This window comes from Solea senegalensis, linkage group LG2 (genome assembly GCF_019176455.1).
Source record: "Solea senegalensis isolate Sse05_10M linkage group LG2, IFAPA_SoseM_1, whole genome shotgun sequence".
Lineage (NCBI taxonomy): Eukaryota > Metazoa > Chordata > Actinopteri > Pleuronectiformes > Soleidae > Solea > Solea senegalensis.
The window spans coordinates 17,709,380-17,716,220 of NC_058022.1; the positions used below are offsets into that span (position 1 = coordinate 17,709,380).

The 6,841-nt window shown below is 39.4% G+C and overlaps 1 protein-coding gene across 4 annotated transcripts in view; it reads right to left on the reverse strand.

Annotated features, from left to right (window-relative positions):
- Positions 1-4,679, reverse strand: part of si:dkey-91i10.2 (uncharacterized protein LOC555224 homolog) — a 55,081-nt gene extending 50,402 nt beyond the window's left edge. For 3 of the 4 annotated variants that reach the window (XM_044017780.1, XM_044017789.1, XM_044017772.1), the window contains exon 1: positions 4,426-4,679. The gene's annotated coding sequence lies outside the window, so the exon portion shown is untranslated. The remainder of the gene's footprint in view (positions 1-4,425) is intronic. The other variant, XM_044017774.1, reaches the window with a different exon arrangement.
- Between the last annotated feature and the right edge of the window lie 2,162 nt (positions 4,680-6,841).

Genomic DNA, 6,841 nt, shown 5'->3' on the forward strand with positions numbered 1-6,841 from the left:
AACAACATATATGCACATAAACAGAGCTAGTTTAGCAGCAGTCCTTCACCCTCACTCTCCCTCTTTATTAGCAGCACCTGCTGGAGTCTACTCCTCTTTCTGTTCTTCTTCTATGCTTCATTTCCTCATCTTTTAGATAAAGTGTCAGTGCTTTACTGTGTGTTTTTACATCCAAGTAAGACACATTTGTGGGACAAAACAAAGGAAGCAGTGCAGGTGCAGTTAAAGGTCCTGAGAGTTTTTATATTGACACCATTTTTGAGGAGGAGTTGAGCTAAATGTGGCTCCTGAGCATCATAAAGCCATATTTTCAGACATGCCTGCAAGTTTTTGAAAAGAATATCTAATATATACAATGTGTGAAGACAAGAAAAGCTGAATTCAACCCTGAGGGTGGACCAATATGGGTCTTTCTATGACTAATGTTAATCTTCAGAAATCAATTCACCAAAGATACCGAGGATGAAATGGTGGATCACTGCAATAAAATAAACTCAAAGCAAGAATAGAAGATGGAGTAATGGGGACACACAGGCAACTAAAAAGGAGAGCCTGAACTGTATTTTGAGACACTAACTTTATAACATTAACCTTTAGTCTACTGTATTTGACAAAGTTAGGAGCCCAATCATTTCCCCTTAACTGCATACACAGTAGTGGTGAATCTGGATGCCAACAAATTCCTACACTAATTAACCTAAATATCTTGTTTATTTTACATGAATTCATTGCTAAGTGTACACGTTCTCCTGAGTAAAATGAGTTATAGACCTTGTAAAGCTGAAGGTCTGGAATAATGTCCACTCCGGTTGTTTCCATACTTGTTAAAAGCACCTGGGAGTATTGTAAGGATCAGATATACTCAGTGTGTAAGATTCTATGATATATCGCTCGATCTCAGTGGATTTAAAGTGCAAAGTAAGCTCTCAAAGGTTAAAACCGGCACTAGTGACGTTCATTTTTTCCTGCCAACATGGCGCTATAAGCAAATTGAGTCATGTGGCATCTGGAGCTCTATAATAAGAAGCTGATTAATGAAATTATAATCAACCAATGATGGCCATTAAAAAATGACAAAAATCGGCTTATTTAATTGGCCGGACTGATTAATACATCAACCCTTCTCCAAAGTGCAACTGTTCAGCTGGGGTACAGTAGATCATTCCCTCTTAAACTGTCTCTGAGGGTTGGTGGTCATATTTGATGTTGTGCACATGCATCGTAAAGGGATAAAATGAACTGTTTCACCTCCAGTTAAAGCATTTCCCCATGGTCTTTCTGTGTAGCACATTATTGTTGCCACAGCTGCCTGATTTTAATTACGCCAATGGTAATTAGAGGTTTTCCATAATTGGGATAGGGACTCCAGACTGTCACCCACCCACAACATCCCTTGTAGACGGTGTTTTCTGGTAAAGGGGGAGGATGGTTGACACACACACACACATACACACATTGACTCATACTGCCTTCATGCAGCTGCGACTGATGTTCTAACAGGACAAGTGTGTGTGTGTGTGGGGGGGGATGAGTTACAGTTTATCCTGCAGGCAGGACACAAGAACAAAGGAGGTTCTCAGGGGACAACAGGGTTCAGTGTAAGAGGTTGTTACTGCCACAAATCCCAATATTATATATCTCCAAATGAGATGCCATGAACAACCTTCATGTTGTTCATGGCATCTGAGCCGAGCTGTCTTTTCCAGCTCAGCGCAGATATTTCAAATTCTTTCAAAAGGTTTAATCACTGTGCTCGTGAATCAAGGTGGCATTCCTCTCAACAAGGCTGAGTGTCTTTCAGCTGTGGTCAACAGCAGAGGCTACATTTAGCTCCACTCTATTCAGCATTTTTTTTTTTTGTGTTGATTCAGCAGAATGTACGAAAAATACAATACAGTGAAATGTAAAAGGTGTTTCTAAAACGTGTGCAGTAAAACACAGATTTGAGTCACACACAAATGATGGCTTTATGCACAACAGAACTGGGGTTAATATGGTTGATACGGTTAATTAATTATCTACAGTTAACTCACTTATCATGTGGAAGGTAATAGGATCTGAGGCCCATCCAACCATCATTTTTCAAGAGATAATGTTTATCCTGACTCAAGGAGACCACTGCACCACCATCACATTATGTATTGTATTTTTGTTTGTTGCAAGAACAAAGCAACAAATATGTGCTAAAAATCAGATGTGTCAGAGAAATCCACAAAGCAGTATTCCTATCTAAATTTACACTGCAGTCACATAAAGTGGTGTCATTTGTGGGGAGTGAACTCACGACATTTTAATGACCACGGCAATTACTATGACTAAGGGTCCAAGCAATTGGAAGTCAATAAAATGGAAAAAAGAAACACATGAACTCTGCCAATAAGTTAATGGAGGGTAATTACACTGTGTCCAGTCAAGCTGACTCCAAAACGAAACCAATACGATGCCACACTGGCATTGAAGGCCCCGGGGCTCTTCGTACACCTGCCATGCATTCCTGCTGGTTTAGCCTGACAGATCGACCTGTCTCATTAATTCTGGTCTTAGAGACTTCTGTTTACATCTGTGTGTGTGTGTGTGTGAAAGCCTGCAGGAGCACTGTTTGACCTTTCATCACATCACCCCACTGATTAAATGCATGTAGGGAGCAACAAGGCAACACTCTGCAGGAGGATGTAAAATCTATGACTTCTACAGCGTATGACAGCGTCCCTCACTGAGTTAGACATTAGCCTGTCAACTTCACTATTGGAAACTGAAAATAACTCCCAATGTATGTTAGAATGACTAGAATTAACTATATATCCATCTATAATCAACCCTGCTTATCTAACGAGAGTCATTGGGGAGCTGGAGCCAAAGGGCGAGAGGCAGGGTGCATGCTGTTCAGGCCAGGTCACCAGACCCCAGTCCATCATACAGCAATAAAGACCAATGTAGCTCACCTTTACACTAGAGATGAGTTATTACACATACTCGGCATTAATATATCAGTGCTGAAAACAGCAAGCTTAATTGCCTTCACGCCAAATAGTATTTGCTCTGCAGGACCAAAAAAGATGCATATGCCCTCATTCACACACATCTATGATTTGTGAGAGTAAAATATGAGTAGAATTAAAATAACAGAAAGAGCTGCAGCAGCAAAATATTGTCCCAGGGGTTATTGCAAACATATACAGTATCCACAGGGACGGCACATGTATAATATCAGAAGTAGCAAACAAACAGTGTCGTTTTAGAAAGTGATCAGCTGCTGCGTATGTCTGTGCTGCCATGATCTAATTTGGTGAAGAGATTCTGCAAATGAAGAATCTGTTTCCTGTCAGTCTTTCCTGCTTAAAACCACACAAGCCAAACATGCAGGTGAAATGGACTCAGCAGCAATCCTAGCTTCTATTATACAGTATTTTCCATTCCTACAAAAACAAAGGAGCTGCTGCTGGTCCGAATTACACAGTTTTACTGTATTCATTAACATTATCTGATTGCAGTCTGGAAGCCAGCCAGATTTCCCATCGGCCCTCAGGGCATTTCCAGTCTTGGATTGCTTGGATGGATGCACCTGTTTCCTGACGCCCAGTCATCCCCAAAATGTTGCACGACCACACTCCAGGGAGTCTTTGAAAAACTCCAGGGACTCACCGAGAAATAACGGCACTGCCTTGGTATTTCACTTACTAAATGACATCACATAATGGGATGAGAAAATAAAGACAAATGCAGTCATCATTCTAACACATCATCATTTTACACTCTACACCCTGTCTGACACAGGTGACGGTGTTGGGTGATTACTAAAGGTGAGGAGAGTTCAGTGTGACAGCTGTTTTCCTCCTTTGAGTCAGGTAATGAGGTTAAGTTCTTAAGTGTAGGAGTCAGTCATTTCTCGAGCAGCTTTGAACAATGGAAATCAAATACTCAAGACTATGGTTTCGATATGGCACTATACGGGGACTTTTTGTCCACAGTGGCTTCTTAAGTTAAGACAGCAAAATTCATTACTGAGCTTCAGCGACTGACTGCGCACAAATACCTATCAATATTTTATCAAACAAAATCAGTCAAAGACCTCTAAGGATAAAACACTAGACTCCCAGTTAATTGGTCTTTAAACAAATTAAACCATGATTCAGTTACAAATGTATTATATACAGTACATAGACTGTTATACATAAAATACTGTATATTGTGAAAATAAAATTAAACGAATGATGGTTGATATAATCCCAGTTAGGGACCTCAACACACACACATACACACACTCTCTCTCACACACACACACATACACACACACACATCAGTGCCCTCGGGAACACTTTATGTGAAGTAAAGCATTGTTTGTGGTGGGAAAAAATTATCTACCAAACAGGCAACATTCACTTCTCTGTATTTTCATTTCAGAAAGAAAATTGAAGGGCTACTTACTAAGGGGCGCGTTCAGGGCGCTTTCACCTGCATCGCATCACTCACATGAAAGTCCCGTTCACATTGAGGCTCCGCAGCTTGAATCTTGGCAGCTCCTCACACTAATGGATCGTAAAGAATGTGTGCAGGCACTGAAGCAAGAACCTGCACTGACCGACCGTTTGTTTAAAACACACACCGACCTTCCCCGGTACTGCCTGGATGGATTTTAACGGTGGATCCCGGATACACCACACACGACCACTCTCCTTTGCGGGTTTCTCCTTGGGAACTGTGTTGCGTTCAATTCGTGCTCGTAAAAATCAGCCCTCAGATTAGAATGGGAATAAAGCGAGCTGGCTTTACACAAAGAAAGAAAGAAAGAAAGAAAGAAAGAAAGAAGCTGTCTTAAAGAAATAACTATTATTTCCAGATTGTTATTATTATTGTTGTTATTATTATTATTATTGTCATTATTATCATTAGTATCATTATTAGTATTACTATTATTATTATTACTAAAAGCAAACTGTCCCCACCAAAAGATCATAGCCTAATAAAAAAAAGATACAGGTTCCAAAATGGCATGTATACAAACAAATAACTAAACTCCGAAAGGAGGTACAGTATCTGTACTAATGTCTCCATAGCTGGGACTGATTAGTGTGATAGTGCACCTGGTGTTAAACATGACCAACAGGATCTCATTTACAGATGCATGAAGTTGACTAATAAATTGAAACTTCCTTAATACAGCCTGAGGAGTATTGACTCGCAAAGACAAACTATTCACTGGCAATACTCCAGCTTCTTAAGTAGAAAATGTCAGCGCAGCATTATAAGCCATCTCTAATCTCTGCATGCTAGTGTTTGTACTTCAGTGTGCACTGTGTGTGTGCAGTTACATATAATTTAACATTTTAAGAGCAGAGATCAAGATCAAAATGGACGTGCATTTAAATGCATCTGTAGCATAACAAGATATATATATCTATATCTATATCTATCTATATATATATATATATATATATATATAAACACACATACATATATATATATATATATATATATATATATATATATATATACACATATACATGTATGGCTGTAATTATACATTAAGTTGAGTGGGAGACTGACTGGGCATTTCTAGCTTTTAGTGGGTCATACATGGGCCAGGAATATGGTGAATTGGATATTTCCAACAGCAAGTGAAGAGAGCATTAACCAAATGCTGGACTATGCTCTTACACTCTTTCTTCCTGATTGGTCCAGATGAAAAAACGCTAGCTGAGGCCACCCATTCAGCCTCTTGTGTCCCCTCAGACCCCCAAAACACACACACACACAAGGCAGAGAGGCAAAGATGATGCAAACAAGAAAAATGTTGAATAAATATATAGTACACAACTTTTTCTGGTGCTATAACCCTTCTCTGTTAGTCTTATTGCTAGTGTTTGTGGTGTTATATAATACTTATAATAATATGAAAAAACTTGTAATAATATGACTAGAAGAACATATAATTATACATTTTTAAGGGAGTGTATCCTTCAACAACACCACAACCAACCTATGGCTCAAAAGTGCAGCAGATGCAGTAGAAATGCAACATATAGATTATTCTGTATGCCTAAAGATGGGAAGTCATGCCAATTGAGAGAGGGCATTCAAGGCAATGTGTCATGCTCGTGATGCGAGCGTACTGCACTAGTATAATATTACAGACTGTAATCATAAAGACTATTCTGCATCCTGCAATATGAGGGGCACATGCAATTTGGTAAACTATAATAATACTAATAAGAAGCTAAACGTTTACATAGGTCCACACTTCCCCCCGGCAGACTGGGGCTGCCGTCACAGTTACTGTCTCACAACCTGGGAACTCTCTGTTGTGACTCAACAACACTATTGTGAATTTGTGGATAGTTGCTTGGAAACAGTAAACCTTGCCTCCCACAGTGCAAGGGCAACCCCCTCAGTAACTGATATCACCAAATTGCAGCCAGTGTTTACCTCCATCCATGGAAACCGACCCTCCTCGCTTCTTTTCATATGGGATACAGACACAGTGTAACAGGATGCCTGTCTTTTTGCAATCTATCTTGTTCGTTTTAAAAACACATGACAATGGCATCTTAGAAGTTTTTTTTATGTTTGTTTATTTTTTTAATAAGTGAAAAACGGAAACTGAATCTCACAGGATAGTGTGTGTGGGTGTGGCACATATTTTATTTAGAAATTATTTAGAGAATCACAAGCATTGGTGAGACAGTTCATGGTTTCATCACCTAAGATAAATTTATATTTATCATATGGTGAAATTAAGTCAAATAATTGACTAATTGTGTTTGCAGGTGCAGAGGGTGCACCCTACAACTCAACAGTTTCAGTTTTTCCAGTGTTACTTCTCCATAGACAGACACTTAGGCTT